Source organism: Bos taurus, chromosome 26, assembly GCF_002263795.3.
Source record: "Bos taurus isolate L1 Dominette 01449 registration number 42190680 breed Hereford chromosome 26, ARS-UCD2.0, whole genome shotgun sequence".
Taxonomy (NCBI): Eukaryota; Metazoa; Chordata; class Mammalia; order Artiodactyla; family Bovidae; genus Bos; species Bos taurus.
This window is the reverse complement of record NC_037353.1, coordinates 19278979-19297733: the sequence shown is the minus strand read 5'-3', so window position 1 is coordinate 19297733 and position 18755 is coordinate 19278979. Positions and strand designations below refer to the sequence as shown.

The window sequence follows — 18755 nt, the reverse complement described above, 5'->3', positions numbered from 1 at the left end:
GCTGTGTTGAAAACAATATTAAGACTAAGAATGAATAAATACAAAGACTTGCTTTGGGTTAAAAAAAATTCAAGCAACATAGAATAAAATGTATTAACAGGCACACACAAAAAAAAGGTCTAAAGGCTTTTACTTCATCTACAAAGTCAATAAAAGTCAAAAGACAGTGACGTGGATGTTTAGAAAGGCAACATGGTCTAAAATACAGAGTCCAGAAAATATATGACACAAGCGGTTGCAGAAACTAAAGGTATACTCTGCCCAAAAAGGTCTAAACGGAGACAGTCCAGCTACCTTCATACCTGAAGGATTGTTGCTTTACACGGCTGGTTGGTCTACAAGGTTGGCTACTTCTGTGTTTCTCCAGAAGTCAATTACCAGAACTAGCTGGAAAAAATTAAAAGAAAACAAAGTATACCTCAAGATAAAAAAGAACTCTACTTTTAGAATTCTCCAGCACTATTATCAGGTAAATGGGCTCTGCCTCTAGAATAATTTAAATACAACCTAGACAATGGATTAACATTAGAGAAAGAATTTCTATCTGTAAGGCAGATTCTCCTGTATTAATTTTAAGTGTTCTTCAAACTCTAAATATGATTCTATTTGTCATCCACAATAGACATATATCAAAGGCTTCAAATTTTAAATTATTTTATGCTACAGCAAATGGCTTTTGAAACTTAACCTTTTTTTTCTTAGTTAATGCCTATATGTTACCATGATGATTCTGAAAGCTGAATAACAGTATAATAAATTTACATTATTGTCTATTTTCTACCAAAGCACTGAATTTGATTATGCCCTGACCAGCACTGTGCTGGTAAATGTTTAGCAACCGGCTTTCCAAGTGTAGTTTGGGGTACTGGGTAATACTTTGATTTACATCAATGATGTCACCAACGTAAGTGGTGTGACTTCTTTGCTGAAGTGGATAATCATTTTTGAATGAAAGAATATATTCCCAGTTTTCTGAATTATGCACAATACAATAAATAGCTGAAGACACGGCACTTTTGTAAGTCAGCATTATCAGCACTGCTCCATCATTTTAAGCCTAGACAATCAATAAGCAATAAATCAAACCCTGATTTAGGGCATTTGCTGATCTCTGTGGTGTAAATATGCCTATCGTGGTTAATTTCAAGCTACCAATGTGTTATCAGTGAACACTGTTTTTGTTTTCCTATGTTGCCATTCATTTCTTAAAGAAAGCGGGTTAGATGTTCTTTTAGAATTTCCCACATTCTGGAGTTTGCTGCTTGTACTCTTTAGCACTAATAAGTTCTTATATATAATCTCTAAACTTCCTAAAAAATGGTGGCTGACCTACTGACTTGATAGAATTGGGATTTAATCCTTGTTTAGCAAGTATATGGCATACATGGTGTTATGAACTTCCTACTGCATCACATCAGAGAGCAATAATGTCTGATTATCTCCTTTCCCGTAATGTTGCACATTGATCATTATTGTATGTCTCTGAGACAACTGTATGAAGCTTTTATTTTACAACATATTTATTGTCTGAAGATATCTTTACATTGCTCCCATGCTGTAATGTATTCTGACTTCTACTGTTACTGTTCAGAAGTCTGTCATCAGTCTGTCACTGCTTTTAAGGATCTCTCCTTCCTCTCCGATGATTCTCAATCTCTTACTCGTTGTGCTTTCTCAGGTGTCCACTCAGTGTTCTGGTTGTGTTTACAATTGCTTTTCTACTGGGATAACACTATGCTTTTGAATTCTACCAGTTCTATTTATTCAGGGCAGCACCTATGCACCCGTCTTCTGTATCACTAGTTTTCTCTTCACATTCTCTATTAACATTACATGCTATCCAATCAGCTTTTTTTTAATGACTAAAGTTTTATTGTGAAGTGCTATTTATCACACACCCTGGCCCTGATCTCCATGGCCTTTATGGTTTTTAACAGTTTTGTTTTTCTTCTTCTATCTTTAATCATTTTTAATATTTCTATTTTATTAATGTTAAGGGCTTCCCTAGTAGCTCAGCTGGTAAAGAATCCGCCTGCAATGTGGGAGACCTGGGTTCGATCCCTGAGTTGGGACGATCCCCTGGCGAAGGGAACAGCTATGCATTCCAGTATTCTGGCCGAGAATTCCATGTACTTTATAGTCCATGGGGTCACAACAGTCAGACACGACTGAGTGATGTTCACTTTCACTATAATTGTAGTATTTACTTTTAAATGAACTGTGCAAGTAATTTCAATTATTTAATAGTTCTACTTCGTGAAATTCCTGAGGATTTAATTCTGTTGTCTCTGTGTCTCTGCCTTTTGTCTAAAGTATTGCTTTCTTTTGTTGTTGTTGTAATTTTGAGCTCAACATCAGGGGGGCTTTACCAATGGGAACTCCAAACAGCCAGACTATATGCATTTCTCTATTATAGAATGGTTCTACATTAATGTTAATTTTTAAGTTTGAAGTGTTCTTAATGATGCAGTAAACACAAATATAAAACACAAACCCAGATGAGAATAAAATAGTAGGTACACAATCTTAGGAAACTTTCCCCCCTCACTCAGAACCCAGGTGAAAACAGGCAAGCATCCTTACTTTCTTTCTGTAACCCTAAGTAAATTTTTTTTTCCTAGTCTACCCTTTGAGTGAGGGTTAACACTTTGAGAAATCAAGGCTTTAGGAGGTGAGCTCAGTTCCACCTCATCTCTCCCAGGCCCAATACCTCCACTCATTTCTCACAGGGCTATTAAAATCTAAGCCCCTTAGTTACCAAGGACATCAACATTACTAAAATGAAAAATAAACAAAAACTGTACACAAAATCTAAACAGGGAACTTTTCTTAAAATTACAGCCTATTCACAGCCCAAATGAAACATATTTGGATATGTTTTCATATCCAAAACATAATACTAAGTGAAACAAGAAAATTACAATCCTTTTTTTTTTCTTTTTTCGTACAGAAGTGTGTGCGTGTACACATTAGTACAATCAAGTATAGACTATGGTTCCCAGCCCCATGCTTGACTAGCCCTTATATCAGACAAATTACTTAGCTTCATTGTGGCAAAAGTTACTACTTTAAGCCTTTGTTTACTCAAAGTATAAAATGAAGAAAACAGAAGACTTATTCTCAGACACACTGAACAAATTACATGATGCATATATGGAAATTTGCCAGTCATGTTAAAAGTCTCAATAAAAATTAGCTATTATTTAAATAGGCAGTTGAGTTCTTTAAGTTACAAGTTTACACAAGAATCAAAAGTGCCTTGATCACTTATAAAATCCATTTCAAAAGTCTCAATAAAAATTAGCTATTATTTAAATAGGCAGTTGAGTTCTTCAAGTTACAAGTTTACACAGGAATCAAAAGTGCCTTGACCACTTATAAAACCCACTCTATGTGGCACTAACATCTATTGCAGCTGGGTGCTCTGGCTCTGCCCCACCACTCACTCACTCACTCACTAATGGCCTCATGTTGCAAGCATCCAATAAGACAGAGTAAACACAACGCAATTCAATTGTAAAGTGAAAATACAAACACTGAAAACAATGCAGGATTTCATGAAGTCTATAAAATAATATTGAAGGAGTACTCATCTCAGAGCAAAACCCTTGGGGAATGAAGATGCAGAAAAATCAAACCAGTGAACAACTGAAGAAGAGAAAAATCTAACAAGGATGATGACAGGACAGAAATCAAGAAAAGAAATGTCAAGGGCTTAAGAAAAATCTCTTGAGAAATTGCTAACACTCTCAACAGTTTTGGTAAAACTGAAGCTCGTCTAATCTATAGGATTGTTGCTGTTGTTTAGTTGCTAAGTCGTATACGACTCTGTGGAGAAGGAAATGGCAACCCACTCCAGTGTTCTTGCCTGGAGAATCCCATGGACGGAGGAGCCTGGCGGGCTGCAGTCCATGGGGTTGCGAAGAGTCGGACACGACTTCGTGACTTCACTTTCCCTTTTCACTTTCATGCATTGGAGAAGGAAATGGCAACCCACTCCAGTGTTCTTGCCTGGAGAGTCCCAGGGACGGGGGAGCCTGGTGGGCTGCCGTCTATAGGGTCGCACAGAGTCAGACATGACTGAAGCGACTTAGCAGTAGCAGCAGCATATGACTCTGAGACCCAAGGGACTGCAGCCTGCCAGTATCCTCTGTCCATGGGATTTCCCAGACAAAAATACTAGAGTGTGCTGCCATTTCCTTCTCCCAGTGGATGTTCCTGACACAGGGATCAAACCGCATCTCCTGCACTGCAGGTGGACTCTTTACCACTGAGACACTGGGGAAGCCCAAATCTATTTGATAAATACCAAGAAAATCAAAGTAAAAGGATGCTATCAGAGTATCACACAATTTCAGCGAAAAAAATTGTAACAACAAAGTACTAATACTTATTCTTTGTTAATTCTAAGAATAGCACAGCTGCAATTATAATTTAAATTTTATTAAATACATGGTAAAATGTTTTCATGCCAGAAAATTGCCCCTAGCAATTATTTTCATTAATAATTATGAACTTTAGTCACCATTTTAAACAGGTCCACTTTAAGATATATTTTCAAAGTACCAATTTTCTCATTTAACAAAGTTTTCTCAAAAATATACATTCCTTATAAGGGGAGAAAGGCTATTATCTAAACTGTTAACAGTGGTTACATCTGGGAGAGCAGAACATGAGAAAGGAATTAAGAATTTCTCTTTATACATTTAGCACAGAATTGGTCAAATTTGTTACAATAAATGTAGTTATCTTTATAATTAAAAACAAAATTACTAAAACTTAAAGATATGCTGTTGCTTTAGTATAACAGGCCATTACCATAAATTGGTGTAGGAGAAAGCAAAGGCAATGAAAATTTTTTTGTTTGTTTTTTTGGCAATGAAAATTGACAAACAGATTTTTATTGGACAAAATAAGTAGGAAAATGATGAATGGAGAAAAGGGCAACCTCTTCAATATATGTCACAGGATAATAAGACAGCACAGAAAATATTTGATGTTGGGAAGATAACTTCACCAATGTTGCAGAATGCTGAGAAACCTCTATTTTTTGGCCTAAGAAGAACCTAGGGCTACATTGTCCAATACACTAGCCAATAGCCACATGTTACTGAGCACTTGAAAAGTGGCCAGTCTAAGATGTGTTGTGCTTATAAAATGTCTCTGGATTTCAAAGACTTAGTACAGAAAATAAAAGTAAAATGTCTCATTAATATTCTTATATTGATTATATGTTTGATACTATTTTGTATATAACTGGTTAAATAAAAGACATTAAAGTGATTCTGTTTATTTTTGTATTTTTTAATGTAACTACTAGAGAATTTAAAGTTGCACTTGTGGCTCACTTTTGTGGTCTGTATTTTATTTCTAATGGGACCTTAATGCCAGAAGAACAAACAGGGTCTTGCTTTTCCTCTTGTGTCTTGTCTATTTCAGATTTTTTTTCACTTTCAGCAAGGGAATATAACAAACCAAGGAATCAACTAACCCATGAATGTACAGATAAGTTTATCTCTGCACAATTTAATTTCCCAAATTTCATAATGATCAAAAAATAGAGCCTCAAAAGAAGTAAAGTCTACTTATTATTCATAAATTAAGACTGAATGGACAAAGGTCCTATGTGGTGAAATTTACCCTCAACAAATTTGGGAGCATTTTTTCATATATGTCTAAAACTATGAAGGGCCTAGATTTAGAATCACTTCTTTGCTTATTAATAAAACAACTGCCTTTGTTTTACTGGACTATCAAGAGCATTCTTATTCTCACTGGTCTACTTAGAAGCAGACAAAACTAAGAAATGCCAGTATCCTTCAGCTCAGTAGCATATATGTGTATCTTGTAAAGGAATAAAAGAATCCTAAGAGTAGATTTAGAATGTTTATAATTAAATGTAATATACAAAATATATTAAGTGACACAAGTAAACAAACAGATTTCTGAGTAGTAAAATATAATTACATACTTTTAACTCCTAGCCATCCCTCTGAAAGATTCACTGTCTTTCTCGCTCTAATTTAATAGTTTGGTGAATGGTATCGCTCTCAATCTAGTAGTTCAGGCCAGAAACCTGGAAGTCGTTATCTCTGATATTTCAATTACCTACTTCTATACTGTTCATTCTATTTCTATACTGCTTCCCGTGATTTTCTAAAATACAAGCCAGATTTGGTTATTTCTTTGTTCAAACCCTTCAGTGGCTCTTTATCATGCACATCCTTTGAAGTACCGTGCACAGCAGACATGGCCCTACATGATCTGGCTCCACTGCCACCCTAAAACTGCCCAGCTGCCCAGGGCCATCTGCAGCCACTCCTAACATCAGACTTACAGTCCATCAATTGAGTCAACTCTGGTAGGACTAGAAACATGCCCAGCTGCATTCTCACACCTCTGTGATTTAAGATGCATTATTTTCTCAGTCAGATGACAGCCTGATAGTCTCCTACATGTCGTTCACATCTCACCTAAAAGGTTAACTCCTTTATAATTACATCACTGACTCCTTGATATGCTACAGCCCTACCCATAAGTTCTCACTATAATACAAATACTTTCATTAAAACAGTTATCATATTGCTTTAGAGTTACGTATTTGCATGTCTGGCTCTCTTCTAAACAGTAATTAAGTTCCTTCAGTGTAGGGTTAGTGTCTTTTTGTCTCATAGCACTGTATCTGGCACCAAATAAATACTACCTGTTAAATCATGGCAAGTGAAATTTCTCAATAGGTGATGTTCTCCCATCCCCTAGGTGAGACTTAGGGCCCCATTCACTTCACAAACATTTACTGAACATGTAGTACGTGCTAAGTCCCATCTTAGACACTGGGAACACAGCAATAAGCAAAACAAAGTCTGGCCTCAAGGAGCTTATACGGTAATGGTAGAGAGAAAAAATAAACATTTAAATATATAATATTTGACCATGGTAAATGTGATGGAAGAGGGACAGGAATACAGAGTGATGGGGGTGTGGCTATTTTAGAAGGCAAGACCACATAGTAAAGTGGGGAAGAACACTTTGAGGATTTAATACCTGAGCTGATACTTGAGTTGAGTTACAGAGTCACAAAAATTACCTAGAAAAGAGAATTCCAGGAAAAAAAGAAAAGCAAGTGCAAACATTATGAGGCAGGCCCAATTTGAAAAACAGGAATAACAGGAACCAAGTGTGGTAACAGCAGAGTGAAAGGAGGCACACGAGTCAGTAAGACAGCGAAGGGCCGGAACAGAGAGACCTGCAGGCCAAGACAAGGTGTTTAGACTTTATTTTGAATGTGTTGGGAAATCACGGGAAGGTTTCAGCAAGAGAATGACATGATCTGACTTACCTTTGCTAAAGATTATTCTAGCAAAAATGTGAGGAACTGACAATAGGAGACAGGAATTGAGGAAGAAAATCTCTATGTCTAAAAATAGACATGCAGCATAGGTTACTAACAGAGGAGGTCACAAGAAAAGGTTATTAATGATATATTCTCAAGGCAAAGCCAACAAAAACTTGATGATATGGTTGTATGGGATGTGATGGGAAGAGAGGAGCCACTAAAGAGTTTTGGTCTGATCAACCTGGATGATGACAGTTAAATTTACTAAGATAGGAAGGAAATAAGAAAAGAGGAATCAAGAGCTGTGATTTGGATACTTTAAATGTGAATGCCTGCTGGACACTGTATAGCTATTAAGGAAGCAACTGGAAATATAAGTCTGAAGCTCAGAGGAGGCATAAGAATTGAAGATAAAAATTTGGAAATCATCACCATCAAGATTCAAGCCAAGAACAGGAATAAGACTGCTCAGGGAGTGACAGAGATAGTAGACCAGGGGAACTGAACCATGGGGGACCTACAACTTTAGAGGTCAGGAGGAAGAGATGCAACCAAGCTTAGGACGTGGAGGAAAAAAAACAGAAGCATGCAATTCTCTAAAAAGCAAGAGTAATCATTTGCATTAAATGTTGAAAAGTCAAGTAGTAAGAACTGAGAACTTTCCACTGGATTTGGCAGGATAGAGGTTGGTGGTGACACTGGAATAGTTTCAGTGGAGGTGGAGAGATAAACACCTAACTGGAATGAGGTGAGGAAGAATGATCCAATAGGAAAGGAGAAACAAATGATACAAATAGGGAATAGGGAGTTTAAGGTAATAAAGGCATATTTATAACAGGTTTTAAAATCCCCTAACAAAAAAGTTAGCAATCATAAGATTAGAAATTCTATCAATACCTGCTTTGTTATACTATTAAAAACATAAGTAGAACATGATATTCTGAATTGCTCAAATATTTACCTCAGGACAGATAAGGTATCTTGAGCCTCACTATTTCATATATAAATTAAACTTACATAATCAACAGCTTTTTTTAGTTATTTTTGCCTTAGAAAGGTTTAGGATTCATTATAGCCTATGCCAGTTCTTCAGTCACTTCAATTTAATCTACGGAACACAAACAAATGAATTCTACTTCTTTAGCAATGGCCAGTATATACATACATCCATTTTTGGAGTTATTTCATAATCTTGTGAATGTAGCAGTAAATAGTCATTTACAAACTTTTAATGAAGTGCTGCCTTTGTAGCTGTTTTAGTCGCTAAGCCATGTCCGACTCTTCTGTGCCCCCATGGACTGTATGTAGCCTGCCAGGCCTCTCTGTCCACGGGGGTTTCCCAGGCAAGAAAACTGGAGCAGGTTGCCATTTCCTACTCCAGGAGATCTTGACCCAGGCATCAAACCTGTATCTCCTGCATTGGCAGGCAGATTCCTTATCACTGCACCACTAGGGAAGCCCCATGAAGTGTAAAGTTAACCAAAAAAGTAATTTTTTCCCTAAACACAAAAGCATTATGCAATAAACCTAAAAAAAGGTTTTTTTTAAATCTGTGTTCTCACCTTACAGAGATAAGCACTCTAAATATCACTTGAATGACTGAAAAACCATTCCAAAACAGCATATTCAATGTCAGAAATTTTCACAGCAGGGATAGAAAACATACTCTGTTTCAACTGATTTGGAATTTTGGTTTGTGGAGCAAAAGAAAAAGTAAAACATGAGTAAAAAATTAGAAGATTATATCACCTGGCCAGAAGTCTTTAGTAAAATAATAAAATAAGGGATATACCCAATCTTTCCTCACTTTCAAGTTCCTTCACTTCCAGTGTCAAGCACATTTTTACAAACAAGAAACCAAGAAATGTTCTCCCTCTGCGAACAAGCTTCATTTTAAAAAACCCAAAAAACCTTGATCCAAACACAACAAAGAGGCACTTGCTCATAATATAATAACATGAAAAATTATACTTGGACAGCAAAGAAATGGTTTCATACTTTAAAAACTATGAAGTCTGTTAATGAACCACAACTGATTCTGCTGTAATTTGCTTAATGCATCCTTCCATAAACGCACTTGCACTAGTTCAAACAGGGACATATTTCACACTTGAAAACAAAATAATTTCTATATTCACTTGGAGGTTTATTCTTACGTCTATTCAAATCAGGTTTACAAAATGTATGCTGGGACTTAAATTAAGAGAATAAAGACGATAATTTGTGACATTAGTGAATCATGGCCTGCTCTTTTAACATACCTGAACTGAAGAGAAAAAAAAGGTTTTAAACCAAGTAGACACTCATTTCGGAGAAGGCAGTGGCAACCCACTCCAGTACTCTTGCCTGGAAAATCCCATGGACGGAAGAGCCTGGTAGGCTGCAGTCCATGGGGTCACTAGGAGTCAGACACAACTGAGCGACTTCACTTTCACTTTCACTTTCCTGCATTGGAGAAGGAAATGGCAACCCACTCCAGTGTTCTTGCCTGGAGAATCCCAGGGACGGGGGAGCCTGCTGGGTTGCCATCTATGGGGTCGCACAGAGTCGGACACAACTGAAGTGACTTAGCAGCAGCAGCAGCAGCAGACACTCATTTAGAGGCCCTTACTCAGAAGGTAAACAGATTCATTAACTGGAAGCAAACGAGGAGTCAAACAGCTCTATTCAAACGGCTAAACTGGCCACTTGTTGAGTGATACATCTTTTCATTGTGAAAGAATGTGGATTCTTTATTGGATTTTTATTGTTCCAAAAACAGTAATTTTTTACAGGATTTTTATTGTTCCTATCTCTTCCCCACCTGTCACTTCTTGCCACTCTAAGCATTTTTATTTCTTTGAGTCTAATGGATACTGTAAATTTCAGCATGCTCAAATTATATACGGAATAAGAATAAAAAGGCTTGTAAGTAAGGGTATGAGATGCTTCATATTTGAGCAAAGTTTATGAACTTTAATATGTGAACTTTATGATACCTATTTTGGCCACTTACCAGATCTTATGTAGCTTACTTGATCATGTTCAAAACAGTGACACCCTCATTAAAAGCTTCCCAACAACCCTACAATGTGAAATCATTACCAAATTCTACAGATGAGAAAATGAAGCTCAGGATGTTAAACAATATTATTGAAGGCCAAGGACCTAGAAAGTGCCAGATTCTAATCTAGATAATATAGCTCCAGTGTTTGTGCTCTTAACTGCCTTATGGCAAAATGAATATACCAGTGTTAAATGCCCTCCAATTTAATATCTTATAATCCTCTGGGGAAGAAAAATATTAGGAATAACTACATCCATTAGTTGATGTCATAGAAATTAGAGGCCTTTACCATTCTCCTTTCTTTTCAAAAGCTGCTCCAAAAGATATAATGGGGCCCTGGAACTGAAAAGCCAGAGGAACACCAGTGGGTCAGCAAAACTGACCAGGAAGCTTTCAGAGGTCTAACTGGTCTAACCGTGTCTAGGATGACCCTATGCCTGTCCTGTAGTGAATCCAAACCCAAGACAGTCCATTGCCATTTGAAGACCTACTTGCCAAGGATGGCTTCAGACTGTTCCTTCTGAGACCCAGCCCTAAAGGATTTCTGAACGCCTGCTGCATGTTGTACATTTCAATGAATACTTTCTGAGAAAAGTTAAGTATTTTCAACCCCTGCTGCCATATCAAACTATTAGTTTGTCTGACTCCAATTATACCTTGAGTTCCTTGAAAGTAAGAAACACCTTACCATTTTTAAATCCTCAAAGCACAACACCATAACTGGCATATGGATGGCATTCAGTAAATGTCTGATAAGAAATCAGAATTAAAAACCAACGTTCCTAACATGAAGTACTATCAATTCAGACATTTCTGCTTAACTTGAGACTGTGAATAGAGGAAAAGCATGTGTATTCTTGGTCAAAATTAAGAATTCTTTACCAATGTGCTTTTTAATTCAATTCATTCGCTATTTTCCTACTAACATAGACTCTTCTTAACTTGTATATATGACACATGATATAAATATATTTACAGAAAGAGGCCTTATGTGCAAACTAATGGTGAGACCAAAATCAAACTACAGCCAGATTAAAGGCCTGTCCCCTGTACTTGGTTCATTCTTAAAAACCACAATGTCCTTCCACCATTAAAGAAATGATGCTCTATGTTTTTAAGTATTATCTATTTTTACAGATATATACATATATATATACATACACACATACATCCCAATCACAAGAAATACTGAAAAGCACTAAGACTATGAATATTTCTGAGATTATAAAAACCTTACAATATGTTGGATTTTTAAAACCACTGAACAGCATCTGTCCTGCACTAAAGAAGTCAGTGAGTGGAAAGCACTGTGCTAAGTGCTCATATACTAACTATCTCATTTAACAGCACCGTGAGGTATATATAGTTATTATTACCATTTCACAGATAAGGTAACTAAATCTCTAGGTCACACAGCTAGCTGCTAAGTAGAGGAGCCATAACTGAAACCAAGTTTTGACTGCTTACAACTGTCTCCCATTGTAAATCCTCAACAAAACAACTCTGAATTTTCTGAATCATAGATGCCTAACTTTAATATTGTGCTAACATGCCATGTTTATTGTTAACTTCATCACTTCAAGAAGTAAAATTACCAATATGACTCCATACATATCTGCCCACCTAACCCCTAAAATCTCAACATAGCGTGGGCTGTTTACCACTAACTTCCCCTTTTCTGGAAATCAGACTTCACCCCTCCTAATACCAGGAAAGCCCTGTTGGCACCCACCACTCTGTTCTGTATAAAACTTACCACAGCTATCAGGGATAGTGGTTACTACCTTAGGTAACTCTGGAGTCTTAAAAGACTTGAACTCTCTAACAGAGTTCTAAAATACCCACCACACTAAATGCTGAGTAAAAACATCTGGGGAATACAAGGAAAGTATGTGATTAAATACAGTAAGTTTCTCTCTACAAGGACTAGCTCTTTGAGAAGATCTGCTAAGTCACTTCGTGTCTGACTCTGTGCGACCCCATAGCCGGCAGCCCACCAGGCTCCGCCATCCCTGGGATTCTCCAGGCAAGAACACTGGAGTGGGGTGCCATTTCCTTCTCCAATGCATGAAAGTGAAAAGTGAAAGTGAAGTTGCTCAGTTGTGTCTGACTCTTTGCGACCCCACGGACTGCAGCCTACCAGGCTCCTCCACCCATGGGATTTTCCAGGCAAGAGTACTGGAGTGGGGTGCCATTGCCTCCTCCTTAAGAAGATCAATTGTATGCTATGTTTTGTTTCAAAAGAAACAAAGCCAGTTTGCAGATTTTATTTATACACAACAGGTTAAACATCAAAATTGAAGATATCAAACTTTGCTCCCTAAGATCTGCTGCTATACCACATTCATCTTCATATTTCCAGAGTTAAATACAATGTCTGACCCATGGAAAACACTGAAATATTGAACTAAATTTTACTTTCAAAGACTAAAAAATAGAAAATTGTAAGAAATAGAAACTTGAAGCGGTCCATTTTCAAGGCAAACTAAGTAGCTCTGAGTGGAAAAATTACTAGCAGTTGAACTTGCAAACACGACAAGGTTGAGGCCTGAACTCTTCAGATAAAGTCGGGGTTGGGGGAGGGAGGTCAGACTGGATCCTAAAGAGACAGGACTCCACCCATTACCTGTGCCCCAGCTCTAACCACGCCTAAGGACTTGTGGACGTGACATAGTTCATCAACCTGGAGGGTCCCTAAGCAAACGGGATGTTGGGGGAAGGGATAAACTAACAAGAAAGTCTTTGTTGAAAAATGCGGATGTAAATTGGGAAGGGAGAAAGGATAGCCTAATAAGGAAATAACGAAACTTAGGTGACATCCAGAAAGATTGTACATCTCACAATACTGGACCAGTCAGGAACAGGGAGAAGGGACCTGCATGTCAGGGAACAAACTGCTTGAAATGGCCCTGGGTTTGCCTGCCCACAGGACACCAGATCTTGCAAGACTGTCGTTAAAAGCCTCGCCTTCCTTGCGCTTTGTGTCTCTGAGTCCATCCCTTGGTTTTGGGCTGGTGAGCGTGGTTCTCACAGAAATGGAACCCTAGAGTTCTATCCCAATCCTCTCAAGATTATACTAGTGCCATGAAATGTTCTCTAATTTCTCATATGTCTTCAGATTCTCCCTGGACAGACTACAAATACTGAAAAGAAAACTGCTTTCTCTACTCTTTAAAGCTTGCAGAGCGATTACCACAGTGTTCAGGACATGCACAGTAGGTAGGCAGTATTTCCATCAGATTTCTTAAAAAGTAACAGAAAGGCACCTTATATATACTTCTCTGCCCCATGAAAAAACATACTAGTTACTCTTCCTACTAGGAAGATTTATTTTTCATCATCTTTGGCACAAATTCTAGAATGCTATCTGCCAGGTCCCATGCCCCAGTAAATATGCATCCTCAAGCAATTATGGAGATAGATAGCTTATGGGGAGGGGGCACTCTCTGGTCAGGTCCCAGTGCTGGCCTGTGGTTAGGGGGAAGGCTAAGTGGGGGGAGGGTGTGGTCCTGTGATAAATCACTGCCCACTCTGCTTACGGGTATTTATCACAGCCCGCTGTCAGGTAAATCACTGGAAAAACACCTCTTCAGTAATTAATGTGAAGTGACGGATAGACAGCCCCTGGGCCCATTAATCAGGAACATCAGCAACCTACTGAGATTATGAATGTCAGGATGCATAAACTGCCGGTGGATCAATAGGCCCAGGAATTCATCCAAGGCTCTCATTTCCGAGGTATCTCCGGTACATTAGGCTCCCTCGACCCTTCCCCCAATCTAAAATGAAGAGCTAAGGCTTCAGAACAAAGAGCAGGAGCAGAGGTCTGAACTGACCACTGCAAGAAAACAGTCAAGAAATCTGGCCACGGCTAGGGAAGCACCAGGACAGGCAAAGTGAGCACAGAGCCATACTGAGCAAGAGGCTCTCAGAAGGCTCGGTGCCCTGGAAAAGCAGGAGAACCAGGAAGACAACAGGTAACAGTCAATACTCAGAGCCTCATAATCCACTTCAGGGGTAGTCCCCTTCTTGCTTCTTATCTTGGACCCATTTTCCTGCCCACATTTACTTTCCTTCCATGTTGGCACCACTAATACAGAGTAGAGAGAAATAAGCAATTTCTGCTCTATAACAAGCTAGGTAAAAAAATGCCAATTTTAGAGAAAAAAGAATCTAGATAAAATAAAATCACTGAATTATCCTTGAATTTAATTTAGCCTCATCCTTCACTGCCATGACAAATGGGGACTTGCCAGCAGAAGTTCCCACAGTGTTTGCTGCCAAGTCGCTTCAGTCGTGCCCGACTCTGTGCGACCCCATAGATGGCAGCCCACCAGGCTCCTCCGTCCCTGGGATTCTCCAGGCAAGAACACTGCAGTGGGGTGCCATTTCCTTCTCCAATGCAGGAAAGTGAAAAGTGAAAGTGAAGTCGCTCAGTTGTGTCTGATTCTTAGCGACCCCGTGGACTGCAGCCCACCAGGCTCCTCCGCCCATGGGAGTTTCCAGGCAAGAGCACTGGAGTGGGGTGCCGTTGCCTCCTCCGCCCACAGTGTTTACAACTGAGAAAAAGGTGGTCCTCCTGACTCATTGGCATTTACAAAGCCTTCTGCCAACATACAATATGGGTTAAAGACTAAACTGTGTGGTCAGATTCTAGAGTAATTAAATCAGCTCCTAATTCTATTTCTTCTCCAAGTCAAACAAAAAATTCTCCATCAAAAGAGTCTGCTCAACTTGTAAAACAATACTGGACCTGAAAGAGAATTACTGCTTGCTCATCACCCGAAGTTTAGCCGAATTATGTACAAGAGATTCGGCTGGGCTTCAGCCTCATATTGAATACACTCTAGGCTGGTACTGACGGGAATGAGACTGCTGTGCTTGCCGCCACATCCCGCCAAACCCCAGTGCTGTGCTTTGTGGTCAGACTAAGGCCAGGGCTGCAATTGTTGGTTAGAAAGTGTCTCAGAGTTACAGCTGCCTGTTCCGCTAAATCTCATTTCATCCTACTGATGGATGGATGGACAGATGGCTGCTTGGTGAAAGCAGCATTATCAGGCAGCTTCTATGGAGCCTCTGAATGATGGATAGCCCTCCTTCTACTTTCTCCAAACCACCATCGATCCAAGCCATATTTCAGCGGTCAGAAGCCCAGTAATATTAAGACACACAATCAGGTTAAGTTACTTGCAGTGTAAACCTCTAGAACAGAAATTCTAACACCTTTGCTTTGCTGTCAGGAACCAGGCTGAAAATGTTACAGCCCATTCTTTCTAGCTGCTAACTCAATGAATTCCAACAGTGCAAAGCCCAAAGGGAACAGCTGGGCTCCGTTCCTAGGAGCACTTGAAAAGCTAGCTTGCCTGCCAAATTTTTTACTAGCCAGTTCTGTGAAATGAACTCTGCAGTTATAGTGAGCAGATCTGTGGATTTGTGTATCCAGTGGAATGTGAAGTTATTAGAATCATATAAACTATATACAGTGTGTCAGTGATATCCTCACTAGACTCAAGTATGGGCACCTTGGATATGCCAGGGAGACATGACTACCAACATCAAGGAGAGTGATTAAAACCAGGATGGACTGAAATTTTGTATTTGCACATAATCCTAAAATGCTGTTTCTATCTGGTTTTCCTGGCTGGCTTCTACTCTCTTGTATACATATCAAATCATAAGTACTAATCCTTGCCTGTTTTCACAAGCACACTTCTGCATCCACTTGTCTGTCACCTTCTAGGCACTCATTTCTGCTTGTTTATTTGGACTACATGCCCCCTTTGTTATTTCCATGTTATCATGTGCTCTCAGACTCATACAACTGGACTCTATCAAAGTTATTTCCACTTGTGTGATTAAAGAAATGGACTCTGAATCCAGCTTTATAATACAGATTCCTAGATCCCACGTGCCCTCTATTCTAAGCTCACGTGTTCCCAGATGACTTCTCTAAATGCTTTACTATCAACTATACCCCAAATCAGCTTGGCCTGGCTCCTGGTCCCACCTCTTTTGACTGACTCGCTGCTGCTGTGAGCCAATGCTCAGAGAATTTGTTTGTATTTGTTTTGGGGGTTAGAAAAATGTCTCAATGGAAAGGCAACTGTCATTCTTCTTGCCATAATGGTAGTTTACTTTAAAATTTTAATATTTATGCCTTAACAACACCTATAATTCTATTTCAAGCAAAAAATAGGAAAAATTCTGTGCTATTTTTATAAAAATTAATGTCTTATCAAGAATAGCACTGCCCTTCACATAAACATTGAATAATTTTTACATAATTTTAGAATTACATTATTGAAAGAGATTGTATAGGTAATAATTCAATATCCTAATTTTTCAAATACAGAAACTGAGGATCTGAGGTTGTAATGTACCTGGTTAGATAGATATTAAGCAGTAAAGCAAGGCTGAAACCTAGACTTCAATTAAAAGTATTGTGCTTATTACATTTCTCAGATATCCCACTTTCATCCTTGGGATTTCAGAAGGAATGAGAGAAATGAGGATTGACTGTTATTTGTATGTATGCCTATGTGTTTGCCTATGTGTTTGGGGAGGAAGGAAGCCACAAGTAATTTAAATTTAGCCACTAATACTATTGTGCTCCCCATCAAAGTTGCCAATGGGTCACCTGAGAGTCATTTGCTATCTTAGAGAACAAAATTTGATGAATCCCTGACAATAAGAAACCTCTATCCTTCTCTTCTCCCTTCTTTATCTAGAAGTTTGAAAAGAAAAAAGCAGAAAGATGTCTAATGCAAGTAGAATCAGAAAAGTCAGAGGCTCCATAACTTAAATTAAATGGACAGAGGAGCAATGCGTCCTCTTCATTTCCAAGGACACCACATTCTGGTCAAATACAGAGCACTAGCTAACTGATTGGACTCCACCCTCTGGTGGTCAAAATGGGTCACTGTTGCATTTCCTGATTGTCAAGTTACCTCCATTACAAACCTTACAGCCTTACAGATAGCTGAAAAAGACCTTGGAAAATCATGTCATATAAACTCATTTTTAAAATGAGCAAACTGAGGAATTTACTTAAGACTTGGAACTATTTGAGTGGTAACTGAGACAACAACCCCAGATCTCCCATCAACTAAACTAAACTAGTTAGTTAAGCTAACCATCATACCTGCCTTTAACCAATTTTCTACCCAGTATATATATGCAGGATATACTAGCTGAGTAAAGTTTAATCAGGAAGTTAATTGTGCTGCAAAAATAACCACATAATACACATCAAAACCAAATATATTATCCACCCTAAGGCATATCTCCATTAGTGTAAATGATCAGGATGACTTTTCCATCCCATTCCCACAAAAACGTCCTCATACATTAGATGAGAATTCTGCTACAACTACTCTTAGGACCAGACAAAACATTTCTCCTAGGAATTAAAAATAAGGTACCTCCTAAGAAAAAATTATCAGTACTAGGTGAATAATACGGAATGACAGTGCTTTAAACTCTTTCTTATTTCTATATACTCCTTAAGTTCATAGAAAAGCTGTTTTATTTGCATTAAACAAATACATTTTAGAATAATCAATTTTTTTACAAGGCAATCTCAAGTCAACACAAAGATCCTTTCCTTTCGCTAAAAAGTCTTTTTATGGTGTTTCTATTTGGTTAAGAAAGATCTATTAAGAAATAGATTAAGCCAGGGAACAATGACATATTTTTCAAAATCTGCTGCAATGAACCATGTCTAATTATGTTTTCTGTTCCATTAAGGTTTAGGCCCCACAAGCAAAACTGAAGTAGTAGCAGAGCAGTAGAGGAAGAGAAAGAAAAAAATAAACAGCTAACCACTTGATGAGTGCTCATGATGTGACAGGGACTGTGCTCAATATTTTATGTATCGTATTTTCTCATTTGATTCCAGCTACAGTACTATGAGATAGGTATTATGACCTCAGTTTTACCGATGAGAAATCAGAAGCAACTCAAGGTCACATAGCTGTTAAGTGCTGGTTAGGATTTCAAAGTCCCTGCATTTAACCAGTACACTAGACTGCCTGATGATACTCAGCAAGATGGTCTCTCACAATCATCTATTAATTTCATAAATATTAGCAATTTGCTTAGAATCTGTATAAATGCAAAGCAACCAAAAGAGAGTTCAAAGACTGCTGCAGTAAAACAAGAAAATCAACTAGGGTAAGAATGAAAGATTAATGCTTTCATGGCATGACTATTTCCAATAACCTTCCAGACTTAAAAGTGCTGACAATAATAATCTACTACTATCTCTGAAACTTCCTCATTCACCTTGCCTCACCCTCAAAGCCATATGGTTGAAGAACCTAACCAGGTGTCAGGAGAGGAACTCCCTCTCTTCTATTCCCCATAAGAATAATC

At 38.3% G+C, this 18755-nt stretch overlaps 1 protein-coding gene across 8 annotated transcripts in view; it reads right to left on the bottom strand.

The window, feature by feature from the left end:
- Positions 1 to 18755, bottom strand: part of R3HCC1L (R3H domain and coiled-coil containing 1 like) — a 71829-nt gene that overhangs the window by 35470 nt on the left and 17604 nt on the right. For 6 of the 8 annotated variants that reach the window (XM_005225658.5, XM_024986108.2, XM_059882009.1 and 3 more), the window contains one exon: positions 303 to 387. The exons of the other annotated variants lie outside the window; for them this stretch is intronic. The gene's annotated coding sequence lies outside the window, so the exon portion shown is untranslated. The remainder of the gene's footprint in view (positions 1 to 302; positions 388 to 18755) is intronic. 8 annotated transcript variants of the gene reach the window in all.